This window comes from Odocoileus virginianus, unplaced genomic scaffold, assembly GCF_023699985.2.
Source record: "Odocoileus virginianus isolate 20LAN1187 ecotype Illinois unplaced genomic scaffold, Ovbor_1.2 Unplaced_Scaffold_11, whole genome shotgun sequence".
Lineage (NCBI taxonomy): Eukaryota > Metazoa > Chordata > Mammalia > Artiodactyla > Cervidae > Odocoileus > Odocoileus virginianus.
This window is the reverse complement of record NW_027224273.1, coordinates 1,162,689-1,185,430: the sequence shown is the minus strand read 5'-3', so window position 1 is coordinate 1,185,430 and position 22,742 is coordinate 1,162,689.

Genomic DNA, 22,742 nt, shown 5'->3' with positions numbered 1-22,742 from the left:
CACCACCCTTATGGCAGAGAGTGAAGAGGAACTTAAAAGCCTCTTGATGAAAGTGAAAGAGGAGAGTGAAAAAGTTGGCTTAAAGCTTAACATTCTGAAAACTAAGATCATGGCATCCGGTCCCATCACCTGATGGGAAATAGATGGGCAAACAGTGGAAACAGTGTCAGACTTTTTTTGGGGGGGCTCCAAAATCACTGCAGATGGTGACTGCAGCCATGAAATTAAAAGACGCTTACTCTTTGGAAGGAAAGTTTTGTGCAACCTAGATAGCATATTAAAAAGCAGAGACATTACTTTGCCAACAAAGGTCTGTCTGTTCAAGGCTATGGTTTTTCCAATGGTCATGTATGGATGTGAGAGTTGGACTGTGAAGAAATCCGAGCACCAAATAATTGATGCTTTTGAACTGTGGTGTTGGAGAAGACTCTTGAGAGTCCCTTGGACTGCAAGGAGATCCAACCATTCCATCCTAAAGATCAGTCCTGGGTGTTCAATGGAAGGACTGATGCTGAAGCTGAAACTCCAGTACTTTGGCCACCTCATGCAAAGCATTGTCTCATTGGAAAAGTCCCTGATGCTGGGAGGGATTGGGGGCAGGAGGAGAAGGGGTTGACAGTATGAGATGGCTGGATGGCATCACTGACTCGATGGGCATGAGTTTGAGTAAACTCCGGGAGTTGGTGATGGACAGAGAGTCCTGGCATGCTGCGATTTATGGGGTCACAAAGAGTCGGACATGACTGTGCGACTGAACTGACTGACTGACTAAATGGGGCCAGATGCCATGATCTTAATGTTTTTTTTTTGTTTGTTTGTTTTTTGTTTTGATTTTTTTAGTTATAAGCTGGCTCTTCCACTTTCCTCCTTCACCCTTATCAAGAAGATCTTTAGTTCCTCTTTGCTTTCTGCCATTAAAATGGTATTGTCCGCATACCTGAGGTTGTTGAAGTTTCTCTTGCTTATCTTGATTGCAGTTTGTAACTCAGCCAGCCTAGCATTTTGCATGATGTGCTCAACCTATAGATTAAACAAACAGGGTGACACCAGACAGGGCTTTCATACTCCTTTTTCAATCTTGAACCAACCAGTTGTTCCATACAAGGTTCTAATTGTTGCTTCTTCACCTGCATACAGATTTCTCAGGAGAAAGGTAAGATGGTCTGGTATTACCATCTCTTTAAGAGCTTTCCACAGTTCATTATGAAGTGAGGCATAGGAAGGAAAATACCTAAGGTCTCTGTTGTCATTTGGGGAAAAAGTAAAAAATAAAATAAAAACTAAGTCACTAACTATAGGAATACATAAAATGTTATGAGGGAAATGAGGCAAGGGAGTCATGGAGAAAGTGACTGGAGTGGGATTTTCTTTAGTTATCACTGGTGATTGAGAAAGTCTCTGGATTCAAGAAACAGAAAGAAGGCTGGAGGATATAAGAGCACCATGGGCTGAAGCAGGGTGGCAGTGATGGTCTGAGAGGTAACAGAATTCTCACACTATGAGGCTTTGTAAACCATGTGTTAGCATTTGGACTTTAAATGTAATTTGGGAATAGCAATAAAGGTATAAGCAGAAATCAGGTTTTTGTTTCATATTTTCAAAGGTTAATAGATTATTGTGGTCAAGTCTGAAGGAAATAAGCTAGGTTAAAATACGTAGCTTCTAAGGCAGAGACAAGGATAGATGTAACAGAAGGAAATATTTACTGTATAATAATAGGACCTGCTTAAAGGTTGAGCTTGTAGGCTGAGCAACTCAGTGATGAGTTCTAGATTTGAGGCCTAAATTATTTAGCATGTGATGCCATTTAAAGGGACATCTGTTAAGGGCACAATCATCTAAGAATAAGTAGAGCAAACCAGAGATCAATTGCATAGTCAATCACAAGTTTCATAAAGAAGATATAAATGTTAGAGGCATGAATTTGGGAACTATTAGCAAACATGTTTGAATTCACCCAGAGAGAGAGTGTAGACTTCTCTGGTGGCTGTGGTAAAGAATCCACCTGCCAACGCAGGGGACATGAGCTTGATCCCTGGGTCAAGAAGATCTTCTGGAGAAGGAAATGGCAACCTACTCCTGTATTCTTGTCAGGGAAATTCGTTGGATAGAGGAAGCTGGTGTGCTATAGTCCACAGGGTTGCAAAGAGTCAGACACCACTAAGTGATTAAACAGCAGCAGTAGAGAGAGTATATTGTCAAAGACACAAAGTCACCCAAAGTCTGCAAAATTTCACTTCGCTGGCAGAGGTTTACTCTTTGTTCAGCCAGTTTAGCTGGCCCAGATTCTACACAGTGAAAAGAACAAAAGAGCCTATTTTTTTTATGACTGCTTGAGAGATCATATTAGGAAATTCCTTCCTCTTTTGGATGTTTAGTAATGCAGCAGCCAAGTCCCCATGGTTTGAGGAAAGCATTGTCCACACGGCTAGCACAAGAAACTGAGCATGGAGCACTGGGGATATGAGGCTGTGAACAGAAGGTTGTCAACAGTTGAAATTGTTCATGCCTGTTTGAAGGTTTGTGTTCTAAATATAAGATCTGCTTCTGTCTCCTGTTATACTGCATACATCTCTAAGGCATACATGTATAGATACAAATATAGATATAAACATGGATACAGATGGACATCCCAGGTGGTTCTAGTGGTAAAGAACCCACCTGCCAATGGAGACAGGTTCTATCCCTGGATTGGGAAGATGCCCCAGAGAAAGGCATGGCAACTCACTCCAGTGTTCATGCCTGGAGAACTCCATGAACAGAGGCACCTGGTGAGCTACAGTCCATAGGATCATAGAGTCAGACATGACTGAAGTGACTTAGCATGCATAGATACAGATACAGGTAGACTTATAGATCTAGAGAGAGATACAGGCATAGATACTTTGCTTTACTGTCTCAAAAAAAGTGGCATCTAAGTCAAAGTATCTAATAAATACATGTCAGTTTGATTTCTGAGTAGGAGAACCTTACTGTTGTTCCATTATTACTATAAATTTACATAACCTAGGGTTTAAATTTGAATAATAAAATTAAGGATGTTATAACACATTATCCACAGTCCAGGCCACTAGCGAAGTGAAGTGATATAAATTAACACAGAATTAGTTGGTTTGGTAGAATCTTAAGAGTTGCTCTTGGCCTTGGGTTGCCCATCTCCAACAAGAATGTCCAAACTGAAACTGGTTCTCTTAATGGCTTTCTCAAAGGATCAATAAATTTCAGAATAAGCATTACTCCATAATCCTTTATATCTTCTTCCCAATTCAATGTTGTAAGCACGCAAGTCTGTGTGATTAGCAAGGGTATGAGGAATGTGGAGTTTTCCTTACCAGGAAAGGTAGCTTGTGGCTTCTACAATTTCCATTTTTTCCTTAGAGGACATTGATCTTTTCTTTTTCAGCTGAGACTTCTTGTTTTATCATCTATATTTTTTATTTATAAATATTGAAAGCTGCAACATTTAGTTGATGTTTTGAAGCTACAGGTTAAACCAAGATAATTATAAACTTACAGAGAATAAGCATTCTTATTTTCCATAGTTACAATCTTCTTTACAAAGTATTGCCATTGGAACAAAGTCAACTTTAAAAAATAGGCTATTTTTTAGATGAATTATTACTCAAACCTATCCCATTTTGACATTTCCTGGCACTAACTTGGTGGAAGGTGCAAAGTCTGAACATTCTGTGCCCTCTATCTGACCTTTCTGAGACCATTAAAATGATGATTCACCAAAAGGCCAATTACACTTTTCAGAAAATTGGAAATAGATTAGTGACTTAGCAATCATTCTGTAAACCTGCTAAAGATTTTTGGCTGGAGACAAAGTGGTAGCCAACACATTATCAATCTCTGACCTCCAAATGCCTAAATCAAATAGAAGCAATAAACCATGCCAAAAATAAGTAATATATATAAATCAGAATTTATCATTCAATTCTAAATGTGCTAATGGTTTTGAATATGCCTGCTCAGCAAGACAAAAGCATTCTAGAATGCAATGGTGAAATGCTCCAGGAAAATGGCCAATGAAAGAAGCTATTGGAAAAGTAGAGAGATCATTGGAGAAACGTTATTTTATGGATCCAGACAGACATAATCTACCTAGGGTAGTTATTTAAAGAAATGTGTCACTTGATAAATATTGGGATGGGCTAACTAGCATCCTACTCCCTAGATTTAAGATCAGACACAAGTATTTAATTAGTCAACTAAATAAAAACGTTTAAATTGTGTGCACCAAGAAAGAAGTAAATTCATATGAAATGGAATCACCTCTCCAGTACCAGGAGAGACCAACTATCCTGGGTTATTATTAGACTCAACTCAGAGTTTATGGTTATACTCAAGAAAATTAAGACATCTCACACTGGATCTGTTTCATAGGGTTTGTTGTTAAGAAAACTTACTGTTTTAAATTCTAGTCTTCCCCAAATAAAGTCCCAATTAAATATCAACAATTGTGAGGGCAATTAGACAAAATTTGTGTGTGATAAACATTGAAGAATATATAAGTAATTTTAGCCTGAAAATATATTTAAAGAAGAGATTAAAATATGGAAAATCAACCTTATAATTTACTAAAGTATACTCTAAAGCTATGGTAATCAAAAGAGTATAATCTTTTCAAAGAAATACATCAAATAAAATGAGTAACAAATAAATATAGGGATGCAAATTTATTTTTTTATTTTTTTATTAATAACTTTATGAACTGTGGGCTGCCAGGCATGGGGTTATGTGTCAGGAAAGTTAAGCACCTGGTATTGACCAATCCATGTCTTGTGATGTTTACCAAGCAGAGTGACTGGTAAGGAAGAGGTTTATCTTTGTAGGTTGTTCAAAATTCCTAAAGTATTTGAGGGAATTCACTGCATAAGAGCCTCTATTATTTAATTTTCACCATTGCTGTTACCAACAGGTGAAGAGGAGCATTTAGTCTTTTCAAGGATGTCTAGAATGCTCATCTCAGGAAATGAGGCAATTTGTAAACATGAAATGTGAATGAATCACTGAAAGTTCTGTTCCTCTTTATTAGAAAGTGTTTAAAGCAACTAGAGAAGGAAGAAATGAAGAACCCCAGGGTTAGTAGAAGGAAAGATATCTTAAAATTAGGGCAGAAATAAATGCAAAAGAAACTAAAGACACCATAGGAAAAATCAACAAAGCTAAAAGCTGTTTTTTTTTTTTTTAATAAACAAAATTGACAAACCATTAGCAAGATTCATTAAGAAACAAAGGGAGAAGAACCAAATTAACAAAATTAGAAATGAAAATGGAGAGATCACAACAGACAACACTGAAATACATAAGAGATTACTACCAGCAGCTCTATGCCAATAAAATGGACAACTTGGAAGAAATGGACAAATTCTTAGAAAAGTATAACTTTTCAAAACTGAACCAGGAAGAAATAGAAGATCTTAGCAAACCCCTCACAAGCAAGGAAATCAAAACTGTAATCAGAAATCTTCCAGCAAACAAAAGCCCAGGACCAGACGGCTTCACAGCAGAATTCTACCAAAAATATAGAGAAGAGGTAACACCTATCTTACTCAAACTCTTCCAGAAAATTGAAGAAGAAGGTAAACTTCTAAACTCATTCTATGAGGCCACCATCACCCTAATTCCAAAACCAGACAAAGATGCCACAAAAAAAGAAAACTACAGGCCAATATCACTGATGCACATAGATGCAAAAATCCTTAACAAAATTCTAGCAAACAGAATCCAACAACATATTAACAAAATCATACACCATGACCAAGTGGGCTTTATCCCAGGAATGCAAGGATTCTTTAATATCTGCAAATCAATCAATGTAATACACCACATTAACAAATTGAAAGATAAAAAACATATGATTATCTCCATAGATGCAGAAAAAGCCTTTGACAAAATGCAACATCCATTTATGATTAAAACTCCCCAGAAAGCAGGAATAGAAGGAACATACCTCAACAAAATAAAAGCTATATCTGACAAACCCACAACGAGCATTACCCTTAATGGCGAAAAATTGAAAGCATTTCCCCTAAAGTAGGGAACAAGACAAGGGTGCCCACTCTCACCACTACTATTCAACAAAGTTTTGGAAGTTTTGGCCACAGCAATCAGAGCAGAAAAATAATTAAAAGGAATCCAGATAGGGAAAGAAGAAGTGAAACTCTCGCTGTTTCCAGATGACATGATCCTCTACATAGAAAACCCTAAAGACTCTACCAGAAAATTACTAGAGCTAATCAATGAATAGAGTAAAGTTGCAGGATATAAAATTAACACAGAGAAATCTCTTGCATTCCTATACACTAACAATGAGAAAACTGAAAGAGAAATTAAGGAAACAATACCATTCACCATTGCAACAAAAAGAATAAAATATTTAGGAGTATATCTACCTAGAGAAACAAAAGACACACATAGAAAACTATAAAACACTGATGAAAGAAATCAAAGAGGACACAAACAATGGGAGAAACATACCGTGTTCATGGATTGGAAGAATCAATATTGTCAAAATGGCTATTCTACCCAAAGCAATCTATAGATTCAATGCAATCCCTATTAAGCTACCAATGGTATTTTTCACAGAACTAGAACAAATAATTTCTCAATTTGTATGGAAATACAAAAAACCTCGAATAGCCAAAGTAATCTTGAGAAAGAAGAATGGAACTGGAGGAATCAACCTGCCTGACTTCAGGCTCTAGTACAAAGCCACAGTCATCAAGATAGTATGGTACTGGCACAAAGACAAAAATATAGATCAATGGAACAGAATAGAAAGCCAAGAGATAAATCCACGAACCTATGGACACCTTATCTTTGACAAAGGAGGCAAGGATATACAATGGAAAAAAGACAACCTCTTTAATAAGTGGTGCTGGGAAAACTGGTCAACCACTTGTAAAAGAATGAAACTAGAACACTTTCTAACACCATACACAAAAATAAACTCAAAATGGATTAAAGATCTAAATGTAAGACCAGAAACCATGAAACTCCTAAAGGAAAACATAGGCAAAACCCTCTCCGACATAAATCACAGCAGGATCCTCTATGACCCACCACCCAGAATATTGGAAATAAAAGCAAAAATAAACAAATGGTACCTAATGAAACTTAAAAGCTTTTGCACAACAAAGGAAACTATAAGCAAGGTGAAAAGACAGCCCTCAGATTGGGAGAAAATAATAGCAAACGAAACAACAAAGGATTAATCTCAAAAATATACAAGCAACTCCTGCAGCTCAATTCCAGAAAAATAAATGACCCAATCAAAAAATGGGCCAAAGAACTAAACAGACATTTCTCCAAAGAAGACATACAGATGGCTAACAAACACATGAAAAGATGCTCAACATCACTCAGTATCAGAGAAATGCAAATAAAAACCACAATTAGGTACCATTACACTCCAGTCAGGATGCCTGCTATACAAAACTCTACAAGCAATAAATGCTGGAGAGGGTGTGGAGAAAAGGGAACCCTCTTACACTGTTGGTGGGTTGCAAACTAGTACAGCCACTATGGAGAACAGTGTGGGGATTTCTTAAAAAACTGGAAATAGAACTGCCATATGACCCAGCTATACCACTTCTGGACATACACACCGAGGAAACCAGATCTGAAAGAGACACGTGCACCCCAATGTTCATCGCAGCACTGTTTATAATAGCCAGGACATGGAAGCAACCTAGATGCCCATCAGCAGACGAATGGATAAGGAAGCTGTGGTACATATACACCATGGAATATTACTCAGCCATTAAAAAGAATTCATGTGAATCAGTTCTAATGAGATGGATGAAACTGGAGCCTATTATACAGAGTGAAGTAAGCCAGAAAGATAAAGAACATTACAGCATACTAACACATATATATGGAATTTAGAAAGATGGTAATGATAACCCTATATGCAAAACAGAAAAAGAGACACAGATGTACAGAACAGACTTTTGGACTCTGTGGGAGAAGGCAAGGGTGGGATGTTTCAAGAGAACAGCATCGAAACATGTATATTATCTATAGTGAAACAGATCACCAGCCCAGGTTGGATGCATGAGACAAGTGCTTGGGCTTGGGGCACTGGGAAGATTGAGAGGGATTGGGTAGAGAGGGAGGTGGGAGGTGGGAACGGGATGGGGAATACATGTAGATCCATGGCTGATTCATGTCAATGTATGACAAAACCCACTACAATATTATAAAGTAATTAGCCTCCAACTAATAAAAATAAATGAAAAAAAAAGAAGCTAAAAAAAAAAAAAGAAAGTGTTGTCTTCCAGTTACCATAGAGGTAAATTTCAGCAATGAAAACAAATAATTTAAAGGAAGCTAGAACCGATTATTCTGATTTGTTTCCTTAATTGTTCAAGGTTACTGACATTAGAGATATGGCTTATAAAGAACAATGAACTCCTTTCACACCTCTTTTTTTAGAAGGAAGTTATAAATGCTATTTTTGATCCCTTTTCCTTAATTATTATTTCATAGGGAAACAATTCTCTATGGGTCTCTAAGAGTCTCTTCATATCTCATGAGCAGAGGCACTGGCTGCAGTTTATCCCTTCAAGGATGTTTGCATGGTGAACGGTCTTGGGATGGAGAGAGAGGATCAAAGGACATATTTGTTTGTTCTCCAATTTGTTAAATATAAACATAATGTCCCCTCCAGTACAAAGGCCAGGAAGACTTCCCCTATGTTATACAGGGTTTGAGTGACTCACTGCCTCTGCAGACATTGCCTGACCTTTATGTCAGAGGACTTGGGTTTTGAGGAACCCCTGTAAAAGCTGATATTAAACTACTTCTCTGTTTGTATTAATCTATCCTTTGTCTCTGATTCAGAAGTTTTGTATCTTCTACCAGAATCCATGAGCCTGTGGCAAGTTAAATTATTAGTTTGCAAATAAGGCTATTCCAGGTGGCACAGTGGTAAACAATCCGCCAATTCAGGAGACTCAGGAGATGCAGGTTCTATCCCTGGTTTGTGAAGATCCTCTAGAACAGGAAACAGCAACCCACTCCAGTATTTCTCCCTATAAAATTCCATGTACAGAGAAACCTGGTGTGATACAGTTTGTAGAGTCTCAAACAGTAATATACAACTAAACACTCACGCATGCAGACAAGGTAAATTCTCAGACCTTTCACAGTTTTTGACAGTGGATGTTATCATTAAATCATATAGTAATTCATCAAAATTTTAAACAGGTAAATTCTTGATATTTTTTTATTAAAAAAAAATCCTCAGCATGGAAACATTCATTTTAATTTCATTTTAGTTAGTACAAAGATCATTTGGGTGATATTATTTGAAATCAATATGAGAACACATGTCCACTATCAGTTATTGTTCTTTTGGATAAAAATCTGGAACATGGAGGAATTCACTAACTAAAATAAAATACTCTTCTCTCATATTAACCCTGTTTTCTCTTCCTTGTCCTGCCCAGGTGAACCTAACTTACTTTAAAAAGTACTTGAAACTATGACTCTGGACACCAGAGTCTGCTCTTAGAAGTGATCAGACTTAAATAAATTCATGCAGGTGGAAATCACCCCTGAGAGAGGGTAACAAAGGAAAAGCTGCTTATGCAAGGAATCTGAGGGAATCATTTAGGAACAAGGTAAAGGAAATGCAATCACAAAAAGAGACTGAACAAGAAACTTTTGAAAAAGGGACTGGAGTAGGACAGTGTAGTATCAAGGAAACAGAAAAGGGCATGAAAATAATGTGGCATATAGTGAGGTTAAACACTACAAGAAGGACAATTAGCCCGAGGACTCCAAGGAGGCCAGTGGGTTTGGTAATTAGGAGGTCACTGACGATATTTAATCTTCGTCACCACATAAGTCAGCTAATGAAGACAAAGCTTTCTCATGTCCCCAGTGTATCATCATGTCAGCCCTACAGTGAATGATATTATCCACAGGGTAACACTTAATGATGAGTACTATTGTGATTAAATTTTTATAGAATACTGATGGGAATGTTCATTGCAACCCTTTAAATACCAATGGCACGATTAACACTCTAGAACAGACATGCAAGAAATAGATAGTGATTTGCCACTTATATGTCTGTCAAATTTTATGTTACCCTTAAGGGTTTATTGATGTGAAATGAAGTGCATTTATTTGAATAGAGTTAGTTCTCCTTTATAAGAAATAAGAAACTATTAAAATAGTTCTATACCTACAGAATATAATGGAAGTGTTTTCTAATGTGCATATGTTTTTGCTGTTCTATAATTGCTAAAGCTATTGGTTCTATAATTTTAATTATTTTTAAAAATTATAATGACCATTGTCAAGTGGTAAACATATCTTTAATAAAGGTCACCTTTTTGATACATTAAAGATGTAATTATAGGCATTTTCCATATTAAGAAATTCATTTTTCTGTAACTGTAACTATGTTCTTCTATTAAGAAGGCATATTTTTTCAAAAATGTATAAATTTCTAGATTTCCCAAACTATCTTATATTTATTCTTAGACTTGTAAAGAATAACCTTTAAGTACTAGAACTATAGCATTATGTACAATAAATTATATACATAGCATTATATACAGTAAATTGTTGAAACTTTATCTCGTTGGCTAAAATTTGTTTCACATGTCAAAAAGAATGTGTATATGAATACTTATGTGATTGTGTGTGTGTGTGTGTGTGTTTAGATCAAGGGTTGGCAAATGTGTCATGTGAAGAGACATAAAATGCTGTCTACTTCACCAGTCATAAGATCTCTGTCACAATTATCCTTATTTTATACTATAGTGCAAATGCAGTCCTAGATAAGACACACACAAATGGGCATAAAGATTTTCTAATAACATTCAATTTGCAAAAACAGTTTTAGGGTAGGGGGGTTGATTTGGCCTAAGAGGCTGCAGGTTGCCAAATTCTGTTATAGATGTATACTAGTTCATTCTTAACAGTCCATTGTTCTTCAGAGTAAAATTGAATCAAGCAGGTGTAAAGGGCATCAAAACCTTTAAACTAAGTAACAGTAAAAGATGTGTACTTTCCAAATTAGAAAATGACTAAAAATAGCAAATTAAATAATCCACATAGTATATTACAACAAAATAAATGTACAACACATAAAACATTTAGAAACTTTCACCATCTTGAGCTTAGTAGGTTCCAGATAGTTTTTGTGATATCTATGCCACTATTTTAAAGTGCTTGCTTTTTTTTTAAATTCCCATCAAATTGATGAACAATAGAATAGACTACACCAAGAGACTAAAAGCTGCATGATGGCAGAGACCTCCGTTTCCTTTATGACTGAGGATTGGGCATAGGAGATTAAGCCCTAAGCATTTGGAGTGGCAGTACTGACTCTAAGACCTTAGACTACCCTAGGAACTAAAAGAACTAAAGACTAAACTAAAAGAACTAAAAAGACTTTCAAAGAATTAACCCTAGGAAGTATCAAATAGTGAGAACTCACACAAAGGAAACCACTTGAATACAAGACCTGGCATCATCCAGCCACCAGTAGCACCCTGTGCAGGACGCCTCATCTAAACAACAAACAAAACAAAAATACAAACCCAGTCATCAGCAGACAGGGTTGACATCTCATTCATCTGCCCATCAGAGGAAAAACAAACAAACAAACAAAAACTCAGCACAAATCTCACCCTATACAAAGCTTACACAAACCACTGGACCAACCTTAGGAGGGCAGAAACCAAAAGGAAGAAAAAATTCAACCTTGAAGCCTGGAAAAAGGAGACCTCAAACACAATAAGTTAAAAAAAATAATGAAAAGGCAGAGAAATACTACACAAATGAAGAAACAAACTACAAACACAGAAGTCCAAATAAATGAAGGCAAACTACTTGAAAAATAATTTTGAATAATGATAGCAAAGATGATGAAAAACCTTGAAAACAAAATGGAAAAAAAATGCAAGAATCAATTAACAACGACCTAGAAGAATTAAAGAATAAACATACAGAGACAAACACAATTACTGAAATTAAAAATACTCTAGAGGTAATCAATAGCAGAATATCTGAAGCAGAAGAACAAATCAATGAGCTGGAATATAAAATGAAGGAAATAACTTCTGAAGAGCAGAATAAGGTAAAAAGAATGAAAAGAACTGAGGATAACCTCAGAGACCTCTGGGACAATATCAAACACACCAGCATTCAAATTATAGAGGCCCCAGAAGAGGAAGAGATAAAGAAAGGGTATGAGAAAATTTTTGAAAAATTATAACTGAAAATTTCCCCAACATGAAAAAGGAAATAGTCAATCAAGTCCAAGAGACACAAAGAGTCCCATACAGGATAAATCCAAGGAGAAACATGCCAAGACACATACTAATCAATCTAACAAAAAACACAAAGAAAGAATATTAAAAGCAGCAAGTGAAATGCAACAGGTAAGATACAAGGGAAACCCCATACAACTTAACAGCTGATCTTTCAGCAGAAACTCTGCAGACCAGAAGGGAATGGCAGGATATATTTAAAGTACTGAAAGGGAAAAATCTACAACCAAGATTACTATACCTGCAAGGATCTCATTCAAAACTGATGGAGAAATCAAAAGCTTTTCAGACAAACAAAGTTAAGAGAATTCAGTACCACCAAACCAGCTTTACAACAAATGTTAAAGGGACTTATATAGTCAAGAAATACAAGAGAAGAAAGAAGAGCTACAAAATCAAACTCCAAACAATTAAGAAAAATGGCAATAGGAACATATATATATATTGAAATACTTACTTTAAATATAAATGGAGTAAATGCTCCAAACAAATGACACAGACTGGCTGAATGGATAAAAAAAAAAAAGACCCATATATATGCAGTCTACAAGAAACCCACTTCCAACCTCAAGACATACAGACTGAATGTGAGAGGATGGAAAAATATATTCCATGCAAATGGGAAGCAAAAGAAAGCCTGGAGTAGCAATCCTCATATCAGACAAAATAGACCTTAAAATAAAGAATATTACAAGAGATAAGGAAGGACACTACATAATGATCAAGGGATCAATCCAAGAGGAAGACATAACAATTGTAAATATCTATGCACCCAACATAGGAGCACCTCAGTACATAAGACAAACACAGACGTAAAAGTAGAAATTGGCAGTAACACAATAATAGTAGGAGACTTTAACACCCCTCTCACACCAATGGACAGATCATCAAAAACAGAAAATTAATAAGGAAACAAAAGTCTTAAAGGAAATGCAGAACAATACACCTTCTTCTCAAGTGCACTTAGAACATTCTCCAGGATAGACCACATCTTGGGTTACAAACAAACCTCAGTAAAGTTAAGAAAATTGAAATCATATCAAATACCTCCTCCAACCACAATGCTGTGATATCAATTACAAGAAAAAAAAACTGTAAGAAACACAAACATATGGAGATTAAACAACACTTTTCTAAATAATCAACAGGTTACTGAAGAAATTAAAGGAAAATAAAAAAAAATTCTAGAAACAAATGACAATGAATACATGATAATTTAAAACTTATGCAATACAGCAAAAGCCATTCTAAGGGGAAGTTTATAGCAAGATAATCCTACCTCAAGAAACAAGAAATAAATTGAATAGACAAACTAACTTTACACCTAAAACAACTGGAAAAAGAAGAACAACAACAACAAAAAACAAAATTAGTAGAGGGAAAGAAATCATAAAGATCCAGCAGAAATAAATGAAAAAGAAATGAAAGAAGCAATAGTAAAGATTAATTTTAAAAAAGTTGATTTTTTGAGAAAATAAAATTAGCAAAACTTTAGCCAGACTCATCAAGGAAAAAAAAGAGAAGAATCAGATCAACACATTAGAAATGAAAAATGAGAGGTTACAACAGACAAAGCAGAAATGCAAATGACCATAAGAGATTATTATGAACAACTATATGACAATAATGGAGAAGGCAATGGCAACCCACTCCAGTGTTCTTGCCTGGAGAATCCCAGGGACAGGGGAGCCTGGTGGGCTGCCATTTACAGGGTCGCACAGAGTCGGACGTGACTGAGGTGACTTAGCAGCAGCAGATGACAATAAATGGATAACCTGGAAGAAATGGACAGATTCTTAGAAAAGTTCAATCTTCCAAGACTGAACCAGGAAGAAATAGAAATTATGAACAACCCAATTACAAGCACTGAAATTGAAACTGTGATCAAAAATCTCCCAAAAAACAAAAGCCTAGGGCCAGAGAATGTTTCACAGGAGAATGTAAATTGATACAGCCACTATGCAAGACAGTATGGAGATTCCTTAAAAAACTAGGAATAAAACCACAATATGACCCAGCAATCCTACTCCTAGGCATATACCCTGAGGAAACCAAAATTGAAAAAGACACATGTATCCCAATGTTCATTGCAGCACTATTTACAATAGCTAGGACATGGAAGCAACCTAGATGTCCATTGACAGATGAATGGATAAAGAAGTTGTGGTACATATACACAATGGAATATTACTCAGCCATAAAAAGGAATACATTTGAGTCAGTTCTAATGAGGTGGATGAACCTAGAACCTATTATACAGAGTGAAGTAAGTCAGAAAGAGAAAGATAAATATTGTATTCTAATGCATATATATGGAATCTAGAAAAATGGTACTGAAGAATTTATTAGGACAGCAATGGAGAAAGAGATGTAGAGAATAGACTTATGCACATGGGGACAGGGGAGGAGAGGGTGAGATGTATGGAAAGAGTAACATGGAAACTTACATCACCATATGTAAAATAGATAGCCAATGGGAATGTGCTGTATGGCTCAGGAAACTCAAACAGGGGCTCTGTATCAACCTAGAGGGGTGGGGTGGGAAGGGAGATGGGGGAGGGAGTTCAAAAGGGAGGGGATATATGTATACCTATGGCTGATTCATGTTGAGATGTGACAGAAAACAACAAAATTCTCTAAAGCAATCATCCTTCAATAACAAAAAATAAATTTAAAAATTAAAAAAAAAACATGCAGAAAGATGACAGAAGTGAGATCAGCATCTCCAGGCAACAGAAATACACTATGATTATTTATGCTTTCAAATCAAAATTATTTCTAAGAATATCATATATGGAAAATAAAGATATATCAACCATAAAATTACGAGTGTATATCAATTAAATACAGCCCTATAAAAGATTAAATTACAAGTAAATAATGATATTAATTTGCCAAGAAAAAAGATAGAATGAAAAAATAAATATACTCTAGAGAAAAATAGGAATAAATGATTTTCCAACAAGAATATTTGTGTTCCAGGTGTTGTAAGAGCTAATTCTACTTATATGTGAAAAATAAATTTACACATGTTAACTGGATATGTTAGCAATAAAATAAATTTCAAAACAAAGAAGAATAAAATTTTATATATTTTACCTGTTGGAAAGTACTCTTAAAAATTTGCACTGGATGTCTGCAAGAATGGATTTTACACTAGTCCCCCACAGAATTCTTCAATAGTTCCATAATGTTTAATTTGTTTTTGCTTTGCCATTTCTGTGATGTGTCTGTGTCCTCATCGGGTCTTTGTTTCTGCCTAAAGCTCAGTCAGGAGGCTGGAAGCAGAGCCCCACCTTGGATGCGAGTTGTGATCTTGGGAAGAGAGAAGGAGTAGGACACTGGAAATCTGGACCTTTTATGACGCTGCTTCCCTAACCTTTCTGTCATCTCCATCTTTCAGTCCTGAAAAGCAATCAGATAAGCAAGTAGACAGCAACAACTATTTTTGGTTGACCTACAACATTATGCTGTGTGCTATGTCTTGCAAATTGTGATTCATGACTGAAAGAGTGTTGGGGACTTTTGTTTAAGTTCCATTTGCAGCTGGAGATGAAGTATTCTATTATTACTGCACATTTACATCCTGACACTGTAAATGAATTCACCTGAATGAAAAGCAAGTTTGTGGGGCTTCCTGCCTATAGCTCTGCTCTCAGAGATCTCAGAACACAAACCAGCAGGGCAGGCACCATCTCTTCCTTTCTTGTGAGGGTTTTCTGTTACTTTGCAGCCTCAGAAAGAGTTTATTATGAGAAGTGTGGTGCAGAAGCTAGATCTCCAACCACCTAGAAATTACACATCTGAGGGCAATGGGTGACATCCCAGTTGCTTTGGTTATAAACATGTTATACTTTATCAGGGAGCAAATAGTAAGGGAGTAAGTAAAGATTGCAGAGTTTAACTTCAAGCAACAGAATTGTATTTTTAATTTTTTCTAGATATACATTTTCTTTAGATGAAATCTGCATTACACATCCCAATCTATCATAGGTACTTGGTAAAAAATTTCATAGACATGGCTAACAAGCTTATAAATTTTGTTTTTTTTTTTTAATTTTTTCATGACTCTTTAAATTTAGGGGCATGAATAGAAACTTTAGGATCACTAATAGAAATTGTCAGATTTGCCTGATGACACATTTCTAAATGTACCTTTTGATCCAGCCATTTCACTCTTAGGTATCTATCCAAAGGTGAAGAAAACATTTTGTACCAAAAGTTCATAGCAGCAGTATTTATAATACCTAAAATATAAAAGCATTTTGAATGTTGATCAACTGATCAATTTTATTATTGTAGATAAATAAAACATACCATGCCTGCACAGTGGAGTATTATTTAAAACAAGCGAGCAAACAAACAAACCCTATCTCAGACTACAGCATGACAAACCTCAAAAACATTCAAAATCTCACCTGCAGTGCAGGAGACACGTGTGTCATGGGTTCAGTCCCTGGGTTGGAAAGATCCCCTGGAGTAGGAAATGGCAACCCATTCCAATATTCTTGCCTGGAAAATTCCATGGACAGAGGAGTCTAGTGGGCTACAGTCCATGTGGTTGCAAAGAGTCGTCAGACACAACTGAAGCAATCAAGCATATCCACACATATGCCCACACAGTGGAGAATTATTAAACACAAATACTATGTCACACTACAATATGACAAATCTCAAAAACATTATGCTAAATGAAAGAAATCAGATGCAGTAGATCACATATTATTTGATTTCATTTATATAAAATATCAGAAAAGGAAAATTTATGGACCCAGAAAGCAGACTTGTGCCCTAAGAGGGCTAAAGGTGAGAACAGGGAATGGATGCAAGGAACATTTTTTGGTGATATAAATAATAAACAATGACTCATATTGTACACCTAAAACTTGTGCATTTCACAGTTTATGAATTAAGCATTACTAAACAATCTGAAAGCTATCATAAGAAATAAACTACTGCAACAACTTTTCTTTCTCTACACAATTATTTTGCATGTTATCTTGTATTAGAAGTAAGTATTTCCCTGTGAGTAAATTTTATTTTAAAGTAATATATGATTTCTTTAAGGACAGAGACTCATCGGGCACTTAATTTTCTGGCCTCCCATGTGTCAGATTCTTACATATAATAGTTTCAATGATTGGCCACTTGTATTTGTGGAGCCATAGGGTAAATCATCACAGACTGGCAGCATTCCAACATAGGCTCAGGAAAGTATGAAACTGGGCCACATTGGTAAAAACTCAAACTGAGATTCAAACTGAAATTGTAGGAATAAATAAAGATCTGGCATCTGAATTTGAGATAAATCTAATATTCATTATACTAAGAGTGTGCCCATAATGTGAGAGCCAAAACTCAGCTCTTAAATTTTAAGATAAACCCAGTAATGGAGCGGTATTGGGGTCAGAAGCAGGCAGGATTCAAGAGCAGAAGCTGATATGATCCCTGTGTTCTCAAGTCTGTCTGACATCTGGGCCTCAAGAGTCTAGGTAGCAAGTTCTCAGAATTAGGTTTAGGACAGCAACGCTGATCCCTGAAAGTAAGCTGGAACCCCACTGCAAAGGATAGAGCTCAAACAATGGGGGATTTTTGTCAGAAGGACTCAAATCTCATCTCGATGGTTATGTGACTTTAGACAAGGTACTTAGCTTCAAAACCCTATTTCCTCATGTGTAAATGGATTTGATTTATATTTGTATAATATAAAGCACTCACAGGGTGTCTTATATGTAATGAGTGACCATTTATTATTATTATTATTGTGAGAAATTTTGTCAGGTGAAAACAAGATCAGAATCTAATCATTGGAAAAATCCAATAAACAAATAAGTCAATCTCTGAAGAGGAAGCAGAAAAGTGATTATTTGCTGCTGCTGCTGCTGCTAAGTCACTTCAGTCGTGTCTGACTCTTCGCAACCCCATGGACTGCAGCCTACCAGGCTCCTCCATCCATGGGATTTTCCAGGCAAGAGTACTGGAGTGGGGTGCCATTGCCTTCTCCATGTGATTATTTGGAAGATGGATAAAAAGTTAACATGATCCCCAGCAGAAGGATTGAGGAATCAATTTTCATAAAACATGCATATCTTCAGTCTTGGGACCTACAATATAAATAATCAGTGATGCTAAATGGATAAATATTTCACAGCAGCATTAATGAGTATCATTTGCCTTTATAGGTCAATGGCATGTATTAAATATCAATCTTGCAAAGCCTGCACATGGATATTTTATAGAAGATTTATTCATAATCGCTTAAACTTAGAAGCAAACCAGATGCCCTTCAACAGAGAAATGAATAAACAAATTGTGGTACATAATGGAATATTGCTGTTGTTATTCAGTTGCTAAGTCATGTTTGACTCTTTGCAACCCCATGAACTGCAGCACGCCAGGCTTCCCTGTCCTTCACTATCTCCCTGAGTTTGCTCAAACTCATGTCCATTAAGTCAGTGATGCCATCCAACCATCTCACCCTCTGTCCCCCCACCCCCCAACAATATTTCTCAGCATCAGGGTATTTGAATCAGGTGACCAAAGTATTGAAGCTTCAGCTTTAGCACCAGTCCTTCCAATGAATATTCAGGGTTGATTTCCTTTATAATTGACTGATTTGATCCCTTTCTGTCCAAGGGACTCTCAAGAGCCTTCTCTAGCACCACAATTTGAAAACATCAATTCTTCAGTGCTCAGTTTTTTTTATGGTCCACCTCTCACATCCATACATAACTACTGGAAAAACCATAGATTTTACTATACAGACTACTGTGCAGCTCTAAAAATGAGCTATCAAGCAGTAGAAAAAAAGGGAAGTTACATGCACTAAGTAAAAGTAGCCACTTGGAAAAAGCCACATACTTTATGACTCCAGCTATACAATATTGTTTTTTTAAAAAATTGGGAAGATGGTAAAAAATCAGTGGTTGGAGAGGTTGAGAGATGGGAAGAATGAAAATACAGAGCATCAAGAATTTTCTTAGGGCATTGAAACTACTTTGCATGATATCATAGTGGTTGGTGCATATCATCACACACTTGCCAAAACTCATAGAACTTAGAAAATAAAAAGTGAACTCCACTGTAACTTATGTGTTTTATGCAAGTGTAGGTTTATTAATTATAGCATGTACCATTCCAGTGTGGGATGTTTGCAAGTGGGAGGCTGTGTGTGTGTAGAGGCAGGGGTACATGGGAATTCTCTGTACCTTAAGCCATCAAGGTTATGGTAGTTTGTTATAGCAGCCAGAGGAAAACTAATACAGTTTACACAGTTGTTTGAAACACAATTCTATCATGCTGCTGAACCTAAAATGAAAGTGCGAAGCTGGCCCTTTCTTCTCCCAACTTTTTCTTTTAAGGAATATTCTTAGAAACAGTATTCTTCTAGGAAAAGGAGAAAATGTATTAATATTATGAATCTATCATAAATCAATTCATCTCAGTGCTATACCAGGTTGGTCCTAAATCATGCCTCAGTCTTTGTATCCTGAGATTACTGGTTTATGTGTGTTTGGGTGTGTGCGTTTTCTGCTTCTTTGATTTACACAGTGGAGCCAAAATAGGACTCCAGTGCATGTAGAAAATAAAATGCATGTGCAATACAAAGATGCTCTTGCCAAAGTAGTCATTTCTTTGTACACATGCTCTTTTATGAGCATTTCCTCTCATTTATTTGAGAAGAGTAATAGAGACATCACTTTTACCCCTCAGGCACTTTTTTTTTTTTTCAGTCAACTAAATCAAATCCTCATATCTCCTAGTCTTTCAATTATTTTTATTGCTTGCTCTTACTCCTCTCTCCAATTTATTTTTGCCCATTTAAAACTGGGAAATTAACCAGTGCATTTAGCCTGCATTAGTGTGTGCCTTCATCATAGAGATGAGGTATACAGCTTGTCAATATCATTGGAGAATTATTTAGTTTGCTTTGTCTGATTAGTAGTAACACTTGATTTTTAAATAATCCTAATAGCATATACACAAACAGATAAATGCTATCCTTTGAAACAGTTATAGTGGGCCAAACACTTACTCTGATATTTGCACTACTCTAAACAATTTCAAATTTCCTTTATAGCAATTGCCTGCAAGTTAGTTTTCAGTTAAACAATAAAATAGTCATCTCACTATTTGTGAGCACAATTCATTTGACTTTGGACAAGAATAATATCTCTTATCAAGCATCTATTTTGTCCACTTATAAAATATTAACCTATATTTTATAGGATTTCATATGCTATACTTGAGGGTATTTTAAACCAAGATTTTGTGTTAAAATGGTCTAGCATTTCTTCTGGTAGTAGTTAAGTAGAAACTATTTCCTCTTGTAGAAAAGTCCTTAGATTCAGTCAGGGAATCCTGGTCCTGGGGCCTCAGGGAATCTCTATACTTTAGAAAGACTCCCTGGAATTTTCCAAGTCCCTCTCCTGTTCTGAGGTTTGTGGCCTCAGTGTGGTCTGGGCAGGGATCTCTGAGCACCTACCAGGAACATGTGCTAGGTCCTGTTTGTTCCTGAGGCTGCTCTCTCTCTTTCTACTGCCCTTGCTTTTAGGAACATCCAGATCCTCAGGAGATGGACAGTTGGCACCTGTGATCCGGCACCCCACCAGAGTGGCACTGATACGCTGGCTTGGAGTAACGGTAGCTTACCTAGGGGGCGCACTGCTGGGCACTGGGCTGGACTGAGTCTTACATACAGGTGGACATGTTGATCCTTACCCACAATGCCGAGTTCAGTCACACTCTGCGTGGGCTGTGTCCACTGTCAGGCCAACTAGAGTATTTTGCTGTGTGATGCCCACAGTGGTTCTGACATGGGACTCTCTTAGGTGGTCTTAAGCCACTGGGAGATGAAGGAAAGACTTAGTTCTAATTGCTCTGTTGATGGTCCTGCCAGCTCTCCATAATCTGGGGTCTACGGTGGCTGGTGACTGCATGGCTAAAAGAGATGCCTGGAGCAGCCTATGGAGTTCAAGAGAAGATGTGATTGGAAAGTGTATTTTTATATGTCTACACTACAAAATCTGAAGAGAAAAAATTCACATAACAAGGAAACAGATTACCATTCATATTTTTAATGCATATTTTGGACAGAACTTGCACTTGGGATCATCATTAACCAAAAACAGTGAACACCTTTGAGAGTCATTGCTGAACAGAGGACACAATGGATGAGATGTCGGGGTAACAGTGTAACCAACACTTAAGTAACAGTCATTGGAAAAATAAAGGGTGGATGTTCTACACTATTCAGCAGAGATAGGGCCCAACAAATTAGGGAGTAATATGAGCACTACCATCTTTTTCTTAGGGGAACACAGGAATTACAAAGAAATTGTGCACTTGGCAATAAAAAACACATAAAGAGATGGACCCTGTACCTGATGAGGGGGAGACGTGCTAGGACACTATGAATTCCTCATCTGTGATGGTTGGACATTAAGCAAATATGTAAGATAAAGCATGCTTACATCTTTTAAAATTTTATACATCTTTTTATTCTTCATTAATAAATTACTATAATTTTCATGAGTCCACAATTTTGTAATTTTTTTTAATAAAAGTGTTCATTGAGAAAATCCCGGAACACAAAAATATTTTTTCATATTTCTACACACTCCTTGGGCAGCACCTATGTTCTAGATAAGTAGCCATCTTGACTTAAGAATCAATAATAGTACATATGATTTGTATTGTATTTCATTCATCTAGTAAATACTTGTTGAGCTCCAACTAAGTGCCAGAAAATGCTTATTGGGGACAGTGAAGAGGGGTATATTTTATAAGAATTTATTTTCTGAAGAAATAGCATTTAATTTGAGGTTTTGGTATAGTAAAAGGCACATGATGCAAGTATCTGTAGAGAAATTATTTCAGGTAGAAGGAACAGAAACTGCAAATACCCAGAAAATTTCATCAGGATGGTCAGTGTGGCTAGAGAAAAAATCATTTTGTGGTCTGAACATCAGTATATCACACTGGACTGGTACATCCTTATGAATAACATTATTTTTTTTCCTGAGTAAGAAGGAAAACCATTGGGATATTTTGAACCATACAGTTTGATGATCTGATTTGTATTTTCAAATGATAACTTTATTTCTTGAGTAGAAATACTGTGTAGAGGAGCAAGAGTGGGAGAAAAGAGACCTGCTGGAGATTCAACATGGAATTCAACTGTGACTTTGAAAAGGGTGGTAAACTGTAAATTACTGATCTAAGGCAGACATGAAAAAAAAAATGTGAATTTAGATGATAGATGTGGGAGAATGAAGAGAAAAGGATAATGTCTTCTAAGGTTTTCTCCAGAGCAGTTAAATTAATCATGTGTTGTATTCTGAAAAAAGTGATACAGGGGAAAGAAAGAAAGCAGGCTTTGTGTCTGTTTATTTTTAAAGGGAGTGGACACAACAGTACCGTCCTGGAAGCACTAAATTT